This window comes from Hemitrygon akajei, chromosome 8 (assembly GCF_048418815.1).
Source record: "Hemitrygon akajei chromosome 8, sHemAka1.3, whole genome shotgun sequence".
Classification (NCBI taxonomy): Eukaryota; Metazoa; Chordata; class Chondrichthyes; order Myliobatiformes; family Dasyatidae; genus Hemitrygon; species Hemitrygon akajei.
In genome coordinates, this window is record NC_133131.1 from 44363308 (window position 1) to 44384782 (window position 21475).

General features: G+C 43.4%; 1 protein-coding gene across 6 annotated transcripts in view; it reads right to left on the minus strand.

Annotated features, from left to right (window-relative positions):
- LOC140731844 (lysine-specific demethylase 2B-like) overlaps window positions 1-21475 on the minus strand; it is a 218852-nt gene that overhangs the window by 131040 nt on the left and 66337 nt on the right. The gene's annotated exons all lie outside the window — the stretch shown is intronic.

Below are 21475 nucleotides of genomic sequence, written 5' to 3' on the forward strand. Positions count from 1 at the left end.
GATGGCTTCAGTGGATTCCTTGCGGTCTGCATCTTGGGTTTTGTCTGGTGTGATAGATCCCTGCTTCAATTACTCTTATGCTCAGCGACTGTTCTTGTGCAGCCATGAGCAGCCCTGCCATTTCCAGCCATTGGTAGGACTCTCTTATGTCAGCCACCCCTGATATCTGGCAATGGTACATGCCCATGCAGTGGCTTGTCCTGCCATGGCCTCTGGTCCTCTTGCCCTGCTTCACCCGCTTCTATTTCCATATCCCCTGCTTGCTGTCTGAGGTATTCTCCTAGTAGGTTGTCCTTAGAAGCCATCTTCCTGACGTACTTGTGGATCTTTCACATTTCTTCCAGGACTGTGCTCTTGACACTTCCAAGTCCCCATCCTCCTTTATTCTGGCAGGTATACATTCGCTCGTCCTTGGATATTGGGTGGAACCCTCCATGTATTGTTAGTACTTTCCGGGTCTTGATGTCAGTGGCTTCTAGTTCGTTCCTAGGTCAACACACTGCTGCGGCTGGGTAGCTGATGACTAGTAGGGTGTATGTATTGATGCCTCTGATCTTGTACTTCCCATTCAGCTGGCTTTTTAGGACCCGTCTCACTTTTTGGAGCTATTTAGATGGTGTAGCCTTCCTGTGTCCTCATCGTGGCTTCCATGTGCCTAGAGGATCCCCAGGTATTTGTAACTGTCCTGTACATCTGGTATGTGGCCTTCAGGTAACTCAACTCCTTCAGTCTTGATGAGTTTACCTCTTTTCACTCCCCCCCCCAGGCTTCACTTTTCCAGTCCAAATGACATCCCGATGTTCCTGCTGTACTGTATACCTTTGTCAGGTGGAATAATGAGTCAATGTCTCTTTCATTTCTGGCATACAGCCTGATGTCATCCATGTACAGGAGGTGGCTGATAGTCACTCCATTCTTGAACCTTTACCCATATCCACTCTTTGAAATGATCTGGCTGAGGGAGTTCAAGCATACGCAGAACAGCAGTGGGGATAGTGCATCACCCTGGTATATTCCATATCTGATGGTCATTTGTGTTATTGGCTTTGAGCTAACTTCCAGCATTGTCCTCCAATGGCCCTTTGAGATCTTGATGAAGGTCCTTAGTGTCTTGTTGACCTTGTACAGAGACAGCATTCCAGGATCCACGTGTGGGGCATTGAGTCTTATGCTTTCTGGTATTCAATTCAGGCTACGCTTAGGTTGATTTGCCTGGTCTTAGAGTCTCACATGACTGCTTTGTCTAAGAGCAGATGGTGCTTGGAGCCCCATTACCAATCCCCCTCTGAGCAGGGCTCAGAAATTTACACACATTCCTTCAGTTTGGTGACTATGATGAAGCTTCCATATTGTTGACAGGCAAGTTATGGCCCAGTAGTTTGATGGTGTTGCTCCTTTGTGAAGATCTTTCATTATGAGTACTGTCTTTTGAGTTAGCTAGTCAGAGTGGGAGCCTGCTTCAAGCAGCTGGTTCATTTGAGCTGCCAGCTGTGTATGTAATGTTGTTAGTTTCTTCAGCCAATATGCACGGATCATGTCAGGCCTTGGTGATGTTCAGTTCTTCATACTTGCTACCGTTGCTCGACATCTGCTGCTGTGATGGTGACTAGTTCATCCTCTGGGAGATTGCACAGGCTTGCTTGTAGATCTTTCAGCCATTGTGCATTGGTGTTATGTGATGCTTCTTTCTCCCATATACTCTTCCAGTATGCCTCAGTTGCTGTTTTGGTTGGTTCAGGTACTGGCATGTTGCTACTCTGGAACTGTGTGAATACTTTTCCTGGTTCTTTGGAGAAGAGTGCATTTATTCACTTGGCCCCTGTGCCCTTAGCGTACCTCTGTAGTCTGGTAGCCAGAGCTGATAACTTTGTAGTTTCCAAGGCTTCAGCTATGGGCGCTTCTCTGTACTTCCTTAGTAGATGAGTCTTTGGTCTTCCCACCTTTCTGCAGCTCAGTTAGTCTGCTGACCACCATCCTTGTGGTTTTCATCTTGGCTCCCAATTGTTTCCAGGCCCCGGGGGTGGGGGGGGGGGGTGTTGAAAACAGTACTCCCAACTGCATTTCATCTTGTAGTCCAGCATTTCTAGGTCTGCTGCTGCTGATGCATATATCAGGTATTGGTCTCAGTCATGTTGGAGTTTGCAATTGTGAGTAGTGCATCACCGGCTGCTTCTAGCATGCTGTCTGATAGAATTTTATCACTAAGTCTGGGAAGTCTAGTTCATTGATTGACAGTCACCAGTTTAGCTATGATCTTCTCTCTGATTGCAGCAGCCAGTGTCTATATGCCCCGACTTGAAGTTCAAAATTACATTTCCCATGTGCAAGGTGATGCTATTACCTTTGTGCCATCTGTAAGTTGCAGAGGTGTGGCTTGAACTCTTATTTCCTGATCAGCTTCGTTCTGCGGTGATGTTGCTGTGGTGCATCGTGATTGTTTGTCTTCCAATTCAAGATGTGTTAGCAGTCCTCTGTTGACAGTGTTTAATCGCTGGGTAACCAATTGTTTTCCTGTGACTGTGGATGACTGTCATTGTCATTGCCAGAGTCCTCACATGTCCTTGATGTATCCTCTCTCATGTGGTTGCTGTTAAAGTAGCAGTTTACAGATGGTGCTCGAGCTGTCCCCAGCCACAGTTGGTGTAGAGAGAGTACAGCAGTGGGCTAAGCAAGCTTCCTTTTGGTGTATCAGTGTTGATGGTCAGTGAGATGTTACTTTCAATCTGCACAGATTGTGGTCTCCCAGCGAGAAGGGATTCCGTTGCAGAGGGAGGTACAGAAGCCCATGTTTTTGGAGCTTGTTGATTAAAACTGAGATATGATTGCGTTGAACACTGAGCTGTAATCAACAGACAGCAGCCTGACGTTGATATAACTGTTGTCCAAGAGATCAGAGGCCGAATGGAGAGCCAGTGAGATTGAATCCGCTGTGGACCGATTGCAATGACAAGAGAGGCAAATTGCAGCAGGTCCAGGTCCTTATTTAGGCAGGAGTTAACTCTAGCCATGACCAATCTCTCAATGCACTTCATCACAGTAAATGTGACTGCCACTGGGTGATGGTCGTTGAGGCAGTTCACTCTGCTCTTCTTGGGCCTGGTATGTCATACTTTTGAAGGTGGGAATCTTCAACTGCAGCTGTGAGAGAGAAGGTGCCCTTGAACACTCCTGCTTGTTGACTGGCACAGGTTTTCAGAGTGCTACACAATCAGGGCCGGATGCCTTGCGAGGGTTCACACTCTTAAAAGATGTTCTGATGCCAGTCTCTGAGACAGATCATAGGATTACCAGATGCTGTAGGGATTCATTCGTACAACTGTCATCAGGGGAATGGTGCCTTTTGTGCTGGCTTGCCAAGAGGGGGATGCAGAGTGAATGGTCATCAAACATGACAAAGATATGACAGTGGATCTCACCTCTAGACTAACACCCCACCTAAAATACAGCATTTTAGGAAGTATTAATATGACCTTATGAAGGTGAAATTTCTATATCCTACTATAGCTACAGGTATGCACTGCTTTTTACTCCAGCACAATAACCACTCAGCCACACTCTTCCTCACATCCATATTCACTGAAATCTAGACAGTATGACCACCCCACAATCTACCAGTACCCTGTCACCCACACTTACAAACATGCAAAATACTTAACTGAATCATTTATTGATGTCTAAGTCATTAGCTTGCATTCACATTACAGACTAAATTACAAAAATTTGCTGCACATTGAAGTATGCAGGATTATCATGCTAGACCTCCTTCTTAAGAATTTTTGGCAGACTCCTCCATGCTTAGCATCATTTTGTACATTCACCTGGACAAGACACCAAGTATTTCATTGTGTTCCCCACTCATCTTCTCCTAGGCATATCCTCCTTGTGTCAGAGAAGCCTTTCCCCAGACTGCTTTAGCTAATTTACAGTCTAGCTGGGAAGAGTGATTTTTCTATCCTGATTAAAAGCAATTTTAGTTCAACCTACAATCAGGGTCTTAAATAAAAGTAAACTACAAAAACATATGACCCACAAGTTAATTGAATTGTATTGAGTAAAGGCATCTTACTGTTTTATATAGGGTCTTGGTTATAATTGCATGTGGAATATTACATAAAATTCTGGTCTGCTAAATTAAGGATACATTTGCAATAAAGGGAGCTTCAAGTCAACAACATAAGAAATAGCAAGAGGGGCCCTTCTAATATGCCCCACCATTCATCAAGATAGTGCCTCATCCACTATCAGTAAATTATTTTGCTGCACTTTTTCCAGTATTACTATGAAGATATTCCTCTTAATCTCAGTCCTATATAACAGCCTACCATTTATTCCAAGACTGATCCCTGAATCCTGATTTCTTAGGTAGGGGAACCATCCTTTCTCCATGTACTCTGAAAAGTCCTACTAGAATTCCATATGTTTCAATGGGATCTCCTCCAATTCTTAAACTAGAGAATACTGGCATAGTCTACCCAATCCATCCTGACACGAAGCACCCTGGAACCAGTCCAGCACATCTTCACTGCACACTTCCCTCCATGTCAAGTATATCCTTCTTTATGGAAGGACCAAAAACTATGTACAATATTACAGGTCAAGTCTCTTCAAAGATCTATACTATTGTAGTAAGGCATCTTAACTCCTATACTTAATTCCTCTCATAATAAGAAATCTACATTTGGCTTCCTTCGAACAGGATGGCTTTCAATGATTTGAGTACAAGACCTCCAACATTCTTTTAATATGGACATTATTCATTTCACACAATTTAAAACAATGTCCTACTTTACCAAAATGGATAACTTCTCTTTTACGCCACACGATATAGCAGCTGGCATATTCTTGCCTATTCACCTAGTTTTGTATCATTGGCAAAACTTGGATATATGACATTGGCTCCCCTCAGACAAATTATCAATAGAGTTTGTGAATAACCAGGGACCCACACACCAATTTCTATGCTACTCCATGAAATTGCATCTCAGTAACTTGAGAAAGATCTATTTATTCACACCTCTGTTTTCTGGTGAGTAATCAATTTTCAATGTCAGTATCTTCCCACCATTTCTATGTTCAAACCTCGTTGACTAACCTGTGCAGGACCTTGTGAAAATCCTACTACACCATATTTACTTGCTTCCCCCTTACAATTTCTATTGATTACATCCACAAACAAACAGTATCTTAAACCAACTCCTTTTTGATAAATCAATTCTGCACAACCTCAATTATTTAAAAGTGATGTGTTATTACCCCACAGATTCCACTATTTTCCCTACTGATAATTAGGCTAACGTGTGGTAGGTACACATTTCCTTTTTCCCTCCACACTTAAAAATAATGCAGTTATACACACTATCTTCCAATCCATGGAAACAATTCCATAATCTAAATATGGAAGATATTAGCTGAGCAAATGGCACAAGCACCTCTTAAAACTGTGGCATGTAGATTACTGGATCCTTGCAGTTTACTAGCTTTAATCCTATCAATTAATCATGCATTACTTTTTGACCAACATTCATTTCCTGCAGTTCTTCATTCTCAATAGAACCTTGATTCTCTACAATTTTACAGGAAAGATGCCAGCATGCATAGAAAATCGGCTGACTGGCAGAAAGCAAAGAGTGGGAATAAAGATCTTTTCTGTTGGCTGCCAGCAACTAGTGTCAGTCTGAAAGGGTCAGTGTTGAGTTCGCTCTTTTCACATTACACGTTAATGATTTGGATGACAGAAATGATGGCATTCTGGCTAAATTTGCAGATGATACAAAGATGTATGAAGAAGCAGGATGTGTTAAGGAAACAGGAAATCTGAAGACTTGGACAAGTTGGGAGAATGAGTAAACAAGTGGTCGATGGAATACAGGATAGGAAATGTACGGTCAAGTGCTTGGGTAGAAAAATTAACATTAAAGATTAAAATTAGATTTATCACACATACATCAAAACATCCACTGAAATGTGTTGCTTCCATCAACAACCACAATCCAAGGATGCGCTGGGGCACCCGGCAAGTGTCACCATACTTCTGGCACCGACATAAGGCAACAATTACACCAGTGCCCAAGAAGAATAATGCGAGCTGCTTTAATGACTATTACCCAGTAGCACGCACATCGACAGTGATGAAATGCTTTGAGAGGTTGGTCATAGTGATACTGAACTCCTGCCTCAGCAAGGACTTGGACCCACTGCAATTTGCCTATCCCCACAAAAGGTCAATGGCAGATGCAATCTCAATGGCTCTTCACATGACTTTAGACCACCTGGACAACACAAACAACTATGTCAAGCTGCTGTTCATCAACAATAGCTCAGCATTTAACACCATCATTCCCACAATCCTGATAGAGAAGCTGCAGAGCCTGGGCCCTTGTACTTCTCTCTGCAAATGAATCCTTGATTTCCTAACCAGAAGACCAGAATCTGTGCGGATTGGTGATAACATATTCTCCTCGCTGATGATCAACACTGTCACACCTCAGGGTGTGTGCTTAGCTCACTGCTCTGCTCTCTCCATATCCATGACTGTGTGGCTAGGCATAGCTCATATACCATCTATAAATTTGCTGATGCGACAACCATTGTTGGTAGAAACTCTGATGGTGACGAGAGGCGTACAGGTGCGAGATATGCCAACTAGTGGAGTGGTGTTGCAGCAATCTGGCACTCAACATCAGTAAGACCAAAGAGCTGATTGTGGACTTCAGAAAGGGCAAGATGAAGGAACACATACCAATCCTCAGAAGGATCAGAAGTTGAGAGAGTGAGCAGTTTCAAGTTCCTGGGTGCCAGGATCTCTGAGGATCTAACCTGGTATTAACATATCGATGTAGATATAAAGAAGGCAAGACAGCAGCAATACTTCATTAGGAGTTTTAAGAGATTTGGCATGTCAACAAATACACTCAAAAACTTCTATAGATGTACTATGGAGAGCATTCTGACAGGCTGCATCACTGTCTGGTATAGCGGGGCTACAGCACAGGACTGAAAGAAGCTGCAGAGGGTTGTAAATCTAGTCACCTCCATCTTGGGTACTAGTCTACAAAGTACCCAGGACATCTTCAGGAAGTGGTGTCTCAGAAAGGCAGCATCCATTATTAAGGAGCTCCAGTATCCAGGGCATGCCCTTTTCTCACTGTTACTATCAGGTAGGAGGTACAGAAGCCTGAAGGCACACACTCAGCGATTCAGGAACAGCTTCTTCCCTTCTACTATCCGATTCCTAAATGGACATTGAAACCTTGGACACTACGTCACTTTTTAAATATATATTATGGGTTTTTAAATCTATTCAATATGTATACGGGAATCGATTTATTTATTTCAATTATTTTACTCTTTTTCTTCTGTATTATGTACAGGCAGTCCCCGGGTTACATACAAGTTCCATTCCTGAGTCAGTCTTTAAGTCGGATTTGTACGTAAGTCGGAACAAGTACATCCGGTATTATTTAGCGTCAGTTCATCAAATGTTTGTCTTAGTATATAGTATATATTTTACCTTTCTATGCATATAAAACACTTAAAAAACATATGTATTCCAATAATTAAACCACTGCATTGCTTAGTAATAATTGTAGTTTTCATCTGGGCAGGGTGTTTCACATGCTCCATTATTCTCACTTTATCCGTTATCCTTTAAAATTGTTCTGATCGTTGACCAACAGTAGCCTAACGCTTTTCCAATGACCAATGGCATTTCACATCTTTCCAAACGCTTTATTATTTCCACTTTATTTTCAATTGCGATCGCATCTCATCGATGGAACAGAAACAATGTTGGTGGCGGGTCCCAAGCTGCGCCGGCTCCTGAGGTCTGTTGGGTCCTAAGGACCACTGCACTGAGACAGGCTAAATGGGATAAGTGGGGGCTGTGCTGAGTTTGGGTATTTGATCCTCCACAATATTCCGCGTGGGTATTTAAACTGCAGGTGGCAGTGTTTTTTTTTACGACATCCAGTTGTGAGCCTGACATCAACCTGGCATGGATAGTACGGGATTCACTAGATCGACATTAACCCGGCACAGAAGAGGACTGTCACTGGATCGAACCTCCGTTCTCCAGCCCAGCGCTGATCGCACTGTGCCACCAGCCAACCGGAAACGGGGGGCGGGGCCGGGGATCAGGGTGAATCTTACTAAGAAAAATTTAAGCCAAATACAAAGTTAAACTCTCAACAGTGCCAACGGCAATGATTTAAAATGGCGGACGGCATCGCGATCCAACTTAAAATGGTGGACGGCGTCACGATCTGACTTAAAATAGCAGACGGCGTTCTCCTTCCTCAGTTCGTAAGTACAAGTTGTCCGTAAGTCGGACGTTCATAACTCAGGGACTGCCTGTATTACATTGAACTGCTGCTACTAGGTTAACAAATTTCACGACACATGTTGGTGATAATAAACCTGATTCTGACTAACCGTGAGTTAGATAGCAGGAAGGTTCAGGCATAAAAGGGAGACACTGCTTAGTGTTAGTGAGTGGTCATTGAGAGAGTGATCTGAGGCAGATTGATAGGGCTTTGGCTCAATGGGGCTTCACGATAATGGGTCGAGGTGAGTTAAGTTACTTGTGAAGAATAGGAATAGGAAATATGTCTGTGAGGCCGGTGTTCTGTACTGGGTGTCAGATGTGGGATGTCCGGGAGACTCCCAGCCTCCTGGACGGCCACATCTGAGCCGGGTGTGTCAAACTGCAGCTCCTTAGGGATTGGGTTAGGGAACTGGAGATGTAGCCCGATGGCCTTCATCTGGTCAGGGAAAGTGAGGCGATAGAGAGGAGCCATAGGCAAGTAGTCACACCAGGGACTCGGGAGACGGTTTAGTGGGTAACAGTCAGGAGAGGGAAAGGCAAGGGTCAGATACTAGAGAGTACCCCTTTGGCTGTCCCCCTTAACAATAAGTACTCTGGTTTGAGTACTGTTGGGGGGACGGCCTACCTAGGTGAAGCAACAGTGGCCATGCCTCTGGGACAGAGTCTGGCCCTGTGGCTCAAAAGGGAAGGGAAAGGAAGAAGGCAGCAGTAATACAGGACTCTATAGTTAGGGTTTCAGACAGGTGATTCTGTGGACGCAGGAAAGAAACACAAATGGTAGTTTGCCTCCCAGGTGCCAGGGTCTGGGATGTTTCTGGTCGCATCCATGATAGCCTGAAGTGGGAAGGAGAACAGTCAGAGGCCGTGGTACATACTGGTACCTACGATATAGCCAGGAAAAGGGAGGTCCTGAAAACAGACCACAGGGAGTTAGGAAGGAAGTTAAGAAGCAGGACCTCAAAAAGGCAGTAATCTCAGGATTACTGCTTGTGCCACACAACTGTGATTATAGGAATAGAGTAAGATGGACGATAAATGCGTGGTTGAGGGATTGGAGCAGGGGGCAGGGATTCAGTTTTCTGGTTCATTGGGACCTCTTTTGGGGCAGGTGTGACCTGTACAAAAAGGATGGGTTACACTTGAATCCAAGGGGTACCAATATCCTGGCAGGGAGGTTTGCTAAGGCTATTGGGGAGAGTTTAAACTAAGAACTGCTGTGGGGGTGGGAACTGAACTGAAGAGATGGCTCACAAACAGAGAAAGCTTGGAGACAGTGCGAGAGGGAAGATAGGCAGGTGATAGAGAAGGGACACACTCAGACTGATGGTTTAAGTGTGTCTATTTTAAAGCAAGAAGCATCATGAACAAAGCAGATGAGCTTAGAGCATTGTTCAGTACTTGGAACTATGATGTTGTGGCCTTCCAGACTTGGAAGGCTCAGGGGCAGGAATGTTTTCTTTGAGTGCCAGGCTTTAGAAGTTTCACAAAGGACAGGGAGGGAGGTAAAAGAGGTGGGGCGTGGTACTGCTGATCAGAGATAGTATCATGGCTGCAGAAAAGGAGGAAGTCATGGAGGTCTCGTCTATTGAGCCTCTGTGGGTGGAAGCTAAAAACAGGAAGGGGTCAATAATTCTACTGGGTGATCTTTTTTAATATATAGACTACCCAATAGTAACAGAGACATCGAGGTGCAGGTACGGCACGGACTAGAAGGGCCAAGATGGCCTGTTTCCATGCTGTAATTGTTATATGGTAAGAAGACAGATTCTGGAAAGGTGTAATCATAACACGGTCGTCATGGTGGGAGATTTTAATTTCCCAAATATTGATTGGCATCTCCCTAGAGCAAGGGGTTTAGATGGGGTGGAGTTTGTTAAATGTGTTCAGGAAGGTTTCCTGACACAATATGTAGATAAGCCTATGAGAGGAGAATTGTACTTGATCTGGTATTGGGAAATGAACCTGGTCAGGTGTCGGGTCTCTCAGTGGAGAAGCATTTTGGAGATAGTGATCACAATTCTATCTCCTTTACCATAGCAAGTTGGATAAGTCTCTGGGACCATGTACCCTAGTCTACTGTGGGAGGCGAGGAATAAGACTGCTGAACATCTGGCAATAATCTTTGCATCATCAATGGGGCAGGAGCAGTTCCGGAGGATTGGAGGGTTGTGGATATTGTTATTCAAGAAGGGGAGTAGAGATAGCCCACAAAATTATAGACCAATGGTTATTTCAATGATCGGTAAGTTGATAGAGAGGATTCTGAGAGGCAGGATTTATGAACATTTGGAGAGGCATAATATGATTAGGAATAGCCAATGTGGCTTTGTCAAAGGCAGTTCATGCCTTACAAGCCTGATTGAATTTTTTGAGGATGTGACTAAACACGTTGATGAAGGTAGAGCAGCAGATGTAGTGTATATGGATTTTCAGCAAGGCATTTGATAAGGTACCCCATGCAAGGCTTATTGAGAAAGTAAGGAGGCAAGGGATTCAAGGGGACTTTGCTTTGTGGATCCAGAATTGGCTTGCCCACAGAAGGCAAAGGGTGGTTGTAGACGGGTCATATTCTGCATGGAAGTCAGTGACTAGTGGTGTGTCTCTGGGATCTGTTCTGGGACCCTTCTCGGTGATTTTTAAAAAAATAAATGACCTGGATGAGGAAGAGGCGGGATGGCTTACTAAATTTGCTGATGACAAAAGGTTGGGGCTGCTGTGGATAGTGTGGAGGACTGTCAGAGGTTACAGCATAACATTGATAGAATGAAAAACTGGCTGAGAGGTGGCAGATGGAGTTCAACCCAGATAAGTGTGAGGTGGTTTATTTTGGTAGGTCAAATATGATGGCAGAATAAAATATTAATGGTAAGATTCTTGGCAGTGTGGAGGATCAGAGGGATCTTAGGGTCAGAGTCCATAGGACACTCAAAGCTGCTGTGCAGGTTGACTGTGTGGTTAAGAAGGCATATGATGCATTGGCCTTCATCAAACATGGGACTGAGTTTAAGAGCACAGAGGTAACGTTACATCTATATAGGACCCTGATCAGACTCCACTTGGAGTATTGTGCTCAGTTCCGGTCACCTCACTACAGGAAGGATGTGGAAACAAGAGAGGGTGCAGAGGAGATTTACAAGGATATTTCCTGGATTGGCTTTTGAGAATAGGTTGAGTGAACTCAGCCTTTTCTCCTTGGAGTAGCAGAGGATGAGAGGTGACCCAACAGAGGTGTATAGGATGATGAGAGGCATTGATCATGTGGATACTTAGAGGCATTTGCCCAGGGCTGAAATGGCTAACACGAGAGAGCACAGTTGTAAGGTGCTTCGAAGTGGGTACAGAGATGTCAGGGGTAAGTTTTTTCTAAGGCAGAGAGTGGCGAGTGCGTGGAATGGGCTGCCGGCAACAGTGGTGGATGTAGATATGATAGGGTCTTTTAAGAGAGTCCTGGATAGGTACATGGAGCTCAGGAAAATAGAGGGCTATGGGTAACCCTAGATAATTTCTAAAGTAAGTACATGTTTAGCACAGCTGAAAGGCCTGTATCGTGCTGTAGATTTTCTATGTTTCTAACCCATATGCCTTTGAAATGTGAGAGGAAATCAGTACACCTAGGGGAAATCCAGAGTGTTTTCTGAATGGGATGGAAATTCAGAAATTGAAGGTGAAGGGTAACTTGGGACTACTAGTCCCAGATTCCTTAAAGGTGAACTTGCACATTGAGTTGGTAGTAAGGAAAGCAAATACAATGGTAGCATTCATTTCAAGAAAACTAGAATATAAAAGCAAAAATGCAATGCTGAGACTTTATAAGGTGGTGGTCAGGTCACATTTGGGCTTTGAGAGCAGTTTTGTGGAAATCTTCAAATATTCTTGGTTTAGACTGCTACATCTGAAATCCGCAATTACAGCCATGAACAATAGTAAGCAACATCGCTTTAAGGTGTTTTTAAAAAATCTATCGCTACTCAAAGTCAAAAAATCTCAGATGGCAATTTCCAGTTGTAAGTGCAGTTCCCCTTTAAGACAGCAGAAGAGAGGATGCTGCACTGGATCAAAAGTTCACTTAAGGAGAAGAGGATTCCAAGTTCCACTATTGTCTATACTGCTGGCAAACGTAGTCTCTGGAAAATAAAATCGAAGAGCTCAGAGCAAGATTACTGTGCCAGTGGGACATTAGGGACTGTTGTGTTTTTTCTTTCACGGAGTCTTAGATATTCCTTTGCCATTCCGGACACAGCAATACAGCTCACTAGCTTTATGATTCGCTGTCAAATAGGATTGCTGAGTCTTTCAAAGACGGAGGTAGAGTATGCATTATGATTAGTTCCTCATGGTGCACACACAGTGATCAATTGTTGTCCATTTTTCTGCCTCAGGAATTTTTAGCCATCTCCTTCAGAGCAGTGCACATTCCATCTCAGTTCTGTGTCAAACAGGCTCGAAACAAATTGCGTGACATAATCAACAGGCATGAAACAGCGCACCCTGATACCTTCCCCATCATTTTGGGTGATTTTAACCAGGCCAGCTTGAAAAACTCTAAGCAATTATCACCAATATAGCACTTGTGGAACCAGATCAGTCAACATACTGGACCACTGTTACAGTACCATCAAGAAACTGGGGCTTGCTAGCTCTCTCTGCAAATGGATCCTCAACTTCCTCACTGGACGACCAGAGTCTGCGCAGATTGGAAATAACATCGCCACCTCACTGATTATCGGTACAGGTGCGCCCATGACTGTGTGGCGAGGCACAGCCCAAATGTCATCTATAAATTTGCTGATGGCAACTATTGTTTGCAGAATTTCAGATGGTGACAAGACGACATACAGGAGTGAGATAGATCAGCTGGTTGAGTGGTGTCACAGGAACAACCTTGGACTCGCTGCCAGCAAGATCAAAGAATTGATTGTGGACCTCAGAAAGATTAAGACAAAGGAACACATACCTGTTCTCATCAAGGATGATAGTGGAAAGAATGAGTAATTTCAAGTTCCTGAGTGTCAATATCTCTGAGGATCTATCCTGAGTCCAGCACATGAATCACTACAAAGGCAGCACAACAGAGGCTATATTACATCCTGAGTTTGAGGAGATCTGGTACGTCATCAAAAACACTGAAATTTCTACAGATGTACCATGGAGAGCATTCTAACTGGCTGCATCACCATCTGGTATGGGTGGGGCACTGAACAGGATCGAAATAAGCTGTAGAAAGTTGTAAACTCAGTCAGCTACGTTATGGCCAATAACCTAACCAGCATCTAGGACATTTTCAAGCAGCAATGCCTTTTAGGCATCCGTCATTAAGGACTCTCATACACAGTGTAATTTACAGTATTTATTATGTATTGAAATGAACTGCTGCCGCATTACAACAAATTTCACAACATGCACCAGCGATTTTAAACCCGATTCTGATACATCAGTGTTTTATTCTTTACATACCATAAGAAACTCTTAAAATCCAATTTAAAATTTTCCTGCTGGTTTGCTCTCACTGATTTTTGGTTTGTTGCACAAGGAGTCATTAAGCAGACTGGGCCTATTCTTGTGAGATTACGGAGACAGAATCTCATTGAAAAATACAGAATTATTACAAGGCATAGCGAAGCAGATGCAGGATGCATTTTTCCCCTCACTGGGATCTCAAAAACTAGGATCAGAGTCTCAAAGTGAGTGATTAGCCATTTGGAAATGAAATGCAAAGAAATTTTACCAACCATATTTAAGCCTTTGACATTCTCTCCCCAACAGCTAGGTGGACTCTCAGTGCTTTAGTATACTTAAGGTGAAACAACAGACTTTTAGAAATGAAGGAAAGCTAGACAAAGAATTACTCAGAGACTGGCATTCTGATAAATGATCCAGCATCTTTTTATTAAATGGCAGGACAGACACAATGGGCTGAATGGCCTATTTCTCCATTTCTTAGGATCGTGTGACTAAGTTTCAAATGGTATGAATTTAGATTTTTTACAAATTATTTTTACCTGATTTCAAGTTTGAGTTTTTAAATGACATGCTAAGCCTTAATTGCTTCTCGGTACAAACCATCTGGCCAGTAAAAAAAAAATACATGCACTCCATTGCCAGCTTATGCATCTCTAAGCCTATTGATTAGGAGCAAAAAGGAAAGCAAATAATTATCTTACTTTAATTCACTGTATTTGTTGTTAGGTATTCAATAAAACTTTAAAATATCAAATGAAATAATTTGAGATAATTAGATTTCTAGATACCAGTAATATTTTTAAAAACTTACAATTCATGACAGCTTTAATATGTCCTCCTCCAGCTCTGCTTCATCATAAACTGCAAAGGAGATTCCTGGCAGAGGGGTGGAGGGAGGGTTCTGTTAAATGATACCAAAATGTAGAAGGCCAGCTCTTTGGATGGAGACTAAATTAGTGCAAGCATCACACGTGATGAACATCACTGTTCTTTCAATTAGTTTTTATTTCAAGCTATCCACTAGTGATACGTCTTGTTTTAGTACCATTTTGCAAAGTCTATTTGTGGTATTTCAGTTTCTATTTTATTCTTACATTTGTGTTCTAATCTGATTTATTAAAGCATATTTTTAGAAAAGCTAATTGCAAGTATTTATATCCAGAGTGACTGTTACAGTTCAAGCATCATTCCCCCCCCCCCCCCGCAATCCCACCTTTTCTCCTTTCCCCTCTCTATCATTAGTCTGCCATTTACTTGAATTGCACAGCCACTCTGGTGACCCCGTAGTCTGAGTTACCAGGAAGTAACTGAACAAATCAGCAAGAGCAGAGAATGGCAAATTCTTGCCAAAGAGATTTCTAGAATGCTTCAGCTCATCTATCAAGATCTAACTAGAGAATCAACAGTAATGATCTCACTCTGTACTCATACTATAGATTTTTTGGAGCATAACAGTCCTTCCCTAGCCCTATCTCACAGCCAAGTGCACTTTAGCCCTTGGCAATGTCAATCCATAAAACAGGGACTGATGACACCCAACTTTATATCATTATCAGCCCTCAGACATCCTCAATACTCATTCCGACATCCAGGACTGTATGGGCTGAAATCTATTATAAATCAAAATTGGCAAGATCAAAGCTACTGTTTTCTACCTCCATTAAAAAGAGGCAATTTATCACTCTCCTTGGCAACTTCGTGCAACTCAACTATATGTGGCAACAGACTGAAAATTGTGTGCATGTCTGAACCTTACACCAGTCCTTTATCTCTAACTGTATGCAACCTGATGCAAAAGAAATAAACAGATGAATAAATGGTAAAAATAGAGACAAAAGTGTTTGCCCTATAGGTATCTCCGAGACATTAGCTGGGAATTAAACATACCAACGGACTTGATGCTCAAGAAGGGCAAACAAAATGGAAAGAAAATTGGAGGATGCGGGTAGCCTAATACTGAAGAATGAATTAAGGACAGCATCAAAGTCTGATCTTGCTAAAAGAAGATATGGCTGGTGGAGAAAGTTGGGGTGGGGGGGGGGGGAGTGGAAACAGTCAGAAGGGAAGAGAATTGAGAAAGGCACAGGTGGATCAATAAGTTAATGTGGAATATTTAAGAGGGTGGTTAGACTAATGATTCAACTGTTTGAACTCTACAAGATCTATGCATTTGACAAAGTCTATATATAAGGTGCCATATGAGAGCTATTCTAAAGCAACACTCCATGAGGTCCATGGGAGAATGACAAATTGGATTCAAAAATAGTTCAGTGGCAGGAAGCTAAGGGTACTGCTTAGTACATATTTTGGAATGATGTTGCACAGGGTTCAAACTTGGTTCCTTAAAGCATTACCAACGAAGAAAGTGCCCATCTAGACTATCAGCGAAGAATTTTAAAGGCATCTGGATAAGCCAATAAGGAAATACAAATTATTCTTGGGATGCTTTCCTTTATTAAAAAAAGACACAAAGCAAGCACAGGAAGTTATGCTGAAATGTATACAATGCTAGGTGATCTACAGTGAGAGCCACATACAGCTTTGATCATAATACTGCAACACATGAAAAATCCCAGCAAGAGCGAGCTACCCTGGCCCTTTAAGCCTACCCCAACATTCAATACAACTTCAGTTGATTTCTCCCAAGCCTCAGCTCTTCTTGTGTCTATTCTACAGCACTCAATTCCCCAATTTAAAAGATTTAATGACCTAATCTTTAAAAATTTTCAGTCATGTAACTTCAAAACCCTCTAGGATAGATAATTCCAGCCATTCTCCAGCCTCTGCAAGATAAAATTCCTGCACAACTCAGTTTCAGACTTGTCTTTAAAATATCCCCCTCATTCAAGGTACTCCCTCTGGTGGAAACAACTCAAACTTCTCCCCATCACACACACTTAAATTTATACATTTCAATCAGATCACCTGTCATTCTTCAAAAGAATGTGGATCAACACTTTATCCAGCCATTAATCCCTTCACCTCAGGAATTAGTCCAGTGAATCTCTCCTGGGAGCCACCAACTTAAATACAAGGCATCCACCTTCTAAATTTATTCCAGAGAGCTCCTTTAAATGCCTCCCCTTTCATTCTTAAACTTATGTTCTCTAGTTCGAAGACCCTCCTGTCCTGAGGCAAAAAGAGTTCCTATATGACTAACATATCTATCTCTCTTATAAAATGAAGACCTTAAACCACAAGACAAAGAGCAGAATTGGGCCATTTGGCCCATTGATTCTTCTCAGCCATTTGATTATGGCTGGTTTATATTCCCCCTTAACACCATTTTCTGGTCCCCTTCCTTTGGTACCTTTGGCACCCTTACTAATTTAAATAGCAATCAATTTCCACTTTGCAACAGATGGCTATGGAGGTGATCTTCAACGAATTCCACAGATTCACCACCCTCTGGCTAAAGAAATTCCTTCTCATCTATTCTAAATTATGTCCCTCTATTCTGAGGTCACGCCTTCTAGACTCACCCACCCCAGGAAACATCCTCCCCACATTTACTCCTTCTAGGCCCTTCAATAGGTTTCGATAAGATCTCTCCTCATTCTTCTAAACTCCAGCAAGTACAGGCCCAGAGCCATCAAACGCTCTTCAAATATTAACCCTTTCATTGTCATGATCATTCTCAAACCTCCACTGGACCCTTTCCAAAGCTAGCACATCTGTTCTTAGATAAGGGGCTCAAAACTGCTCACAGTACTCCAAGTGTGGACTGACCAGTGCCTTTAAGCCTGAGCATTACATCCCTGCTTTTATTTTAATTAGTTATATTTAGAGATAGAGCATAATAATCACAGGACTGAACGACTACAGACCTGTCGCACTGACATCTGTAGTCATGAAATCCTTTGAACGCTTGGTGTTGAACCACCTGAAGACCCTCACCAGCAGCCTGCTGGATCCCCTGCAGTTTGCCTACCGGGCAAATAGGTCAGTAGACGATGCAGTCAACCTGGGACTGCACTATATCCTGCAACATCTGGATCGTCCTGGGACCTCTGCTCGGATGCTGTTTGTGGATTTCAGTTCGGCGTTTAACACCATCGTCCCTCATACCCTCTGCTCCAAATTGTGTTACCTTACTGTGCCACCTGACCTCTGCGATTGGATTTACAGCTTCCTGACCAACAGAAGTCAGCAGGTAAGGATGGGACAGGTCACCTCGGATATTCGAATCACCAACACCGGCGCCCCCCAGGGGTGTGTCCTCTCTTCACTGCTGTTCTCCCTCTACACCAATGACTGCCCCTCCTCCAACCCCTATGTGAAGCTTTTGAAGTTTGCAGACGACACTACCGTCATCGGATTCATCCAGAATAGTGATGAGTCTGCATATCGACAGCAGGTGGACCAACTGGCGCTCTGGTGCAGTCGGAACAATCTGGAGCTGAACACGCTCAAGGCAAAGGAGATGATAGTGGATTTCAGGAGACATCCCCCCGCTATGTCTCCCCTCACAGTCCTCAGCAGCCCTGTGTCCACCGTGGAGAACTTCAGGTTCCTGGGAACCACCATCTCTCAGGATCTGAAGTGGGAGCAGAACATCAGCTCCATCCTGAAGAAGGCCCAGCAGCGGATGTATTCCCTGCGGCTCTTGAGGAAATACGGTCTGTCTCAGGAATTGCTGCTGCATTTCTACACTGCAGTCATTGAGTCTGTCCTGTGCACCTCCACCATTGTGTGGTTTGGAGCCGCCACCAAGCAGGATAGAACCAGACTACAGCGCACAGTGAGGACTGCCGAGCGCATCATTGGAGCCTCCCTGCCCTCTATTGTGGACCTGTACTCTTCCAGGTTGAAGAAGAGGGCGGGAAACATCATAAAGGACTCCTCCCATCCTGCGCATGGACTGTTTGATCTGCTTCCGTCTGGTAGGCGCTTCAGATCCCTCCAGACTAAGACTAATAGGCACTGGAGAAGTTTTTTCCCTACTGCGGTCACTTTGCTGAACAGTTAACTGCCGGTTAACTGTCGGCTAACCATTACTTGGATTGCACTACCTGTATGTATAATCTATATTTTAATTTATATTTATCATTATTATTGTTATGAGCAGAGAGTCAACATCTGCCGGAAGTAAATTCCTTGTATGTGCATAAGTACTTGGCAATTAAAGTCCGATTCTGATTCTGATAACAGGCCCTTCTGGCCCAATGAGTCTGTGTTCCACAATTACATCAATAAGAACAATTAACCTGCTAACCCATCTATCTTTGGAATGTGGAAACAACATGACAAGCATACACCACAAATCCCCCTCCCCTCCCCACCCCACCATGCACACACACCATCCCAGGGAGAACAGAGAGCGGCAGAATTGAAGCCGAGTCACTGGCGCTGTAATACAGACAGACATACTTTATTGATCCTGAGGGAAACTGGGTTTTGTTACAGTCACACCAACCAAGAATAGTGTAGAAATATAGCAATATAAAACCATAATTAAATAATAATAAGTTAATTATTCCAAGTGGAGCAAGTCCACGACCAGTCTATAGGCTCAGGGTGTCTGACACTCCGAGGGAGGAGTTGTAAAGTTTGATGGCCACAGGCAGGAATGACTTCCTATGACGCTCAGTGTTGCATCTCGGTGGAATGAGTCTCTGGCTGAACGTACTCCTGTACCTAACCAGTACATTATGGAGTTGATGGGAGACATTGTCCAAGATGGCATGCAACTTGGACAGCATCCTCTTTTCAGACACCACTGTCAGAGAGTCCAGTTCCACCCCCACAACATCACTGGCCTTACGAATGAGTTTGCTGATTCTGTTGGTGTCTGCTACCCTCAGCCTGCTGCCCCAGCACACAACAGCAAACATGATAGCACTGGCCACCACAGCCTCGTAGAACATCCTCAACATCGTCTGGCAGATGTTAAAGGACCTCAGTCTCCTCAGGAGGTAGAGATGGCTCTGCCCCTTCTTGTAGACAGCCTCAGTATTCTTTGACCAGTCCAGTTTGTCAATTTGTATCCCCAGGTATTTGTAATCCTCCACCATGCCCACACTGACCCCTTGGATGGAAACAGGGGTCACCAGTGCCTTAGCCCTCCTCAGGTCCACCACCAGCTCCTTAGTCTTTTTCACATTAAGCTGCAGATGATTCTGCTCACACCACGTGACAAAGTTTCCCACCGTAGCCCTGTACTCAGCCTCATCTCCCTTGCTGATGCATCCAACTATGGCAGAGTCATCAGAAAATTTCTGAAGATGGCAAGACTCTGTGCAGTAGTTCAAGTCCGAGGTGTTGATGGTAAACAGAAAGGGAGACAGGACAGTCCCCTGTGGAGCCCCAGTGCTACTGACCATTCTGTCTGACACAGTGTTGCAAGCGCACGTACTGTGGTCTGCCAGTCAGGTAATCAATAATCCATGACACCAGGGAAGCATCCACCTGCATCACTGTCAGCTTCTCATCCAGCAGAGCAGGGCGGATGGTGTTGAACGCACAGGAGAAGTCAAAAAACATGACCCTCACAGTGCTCGCCAGCTTGTCCAGGTGGGCGTAGACACGGTTCAGCAGGTAGATGATGGCATCCTCAACTCCTAGTCGGGGCTGGTAGGCGAACTGAAGGGGGTCTAAGTGTATTATCATATCTGCTCTACCACCATGCTGACGTACTAGTGCTCTATATTCTGGTCCATTAGGAATGAATGCAGACATTGCATTTACCTTTCTTACTACTGATTCAACCTGCAAGTTAACCTTTGGAGAAATCCTGTACTAGGACTCCCAAGTCCCTCTGCATTTCCAATTTCCAAGTTTGCTCCCATTTAGAAAATACTTTACACCTTTACTCCTTCTATCAAAATGCATGACTACACACTTCTCTGCACTATATTCCACCAGCCACTTCTGTCTAATACCTTCTGCAAAATCCCTAATTCCTTAACACTACCTGCACCTCTACCAAGCTGTCTCTAAATACCCCAAAATCTCATACTTAATAATGTTCTCTAATATCTTGCACCACTGAAGTCAGACTAACTGACCTATAATTTCATATCTTTTGCCTACTTACTTTCTTAAAGAGTGGAATGATATTTGCAATTTTCCATTCCTCCAATCCAGAATCTAGTGACTCTTAAAAGATCACTGCTACTGCCTCCACAATATCTTTAATCTACCCCTTTCAGAACCCTGCACTGCAGTCCATCTGGCACAAGTGACCTATCCACTTTCACTTTCCAGCTTCTGAAGCACCATCTCCTTAATAATGGCAACTACACATATCATATCAGACTCTCAAATATCTGCCATGTTGCTCATGCCTCCCATGATGAAGACTGATACAAAATACATATTCAGTTTTGCCTGCCATTTCTTTGTCCCTCATTAACTCTCCAGCATCATTTTCCCAAGGATCCGGTACTCACTCTGGCCTCTCTTTTATTCTTTATATATCTGAAAACACTTTTGGTATCCTCTTTTACATTATTGCCCAGCATACCTTCATATTTATCTTTCCTTATTGCATTTTATAGATGCCTTCTATTGGTTTTTAAAAGCTTCCCAATTGTTTAGCTTCTCACTAGGTTTTGCAATAATGTATGCCTTCTCTTTTGCTTTTATGCTCCTTATCTTCCTTTGTCAGCCATAGTTACCTCATACTGGTTGTCCCATTAGAGGAATGACGTAGAGGCTTTCAAGAGGGTGCTGAATAAGTTTATCATGCTG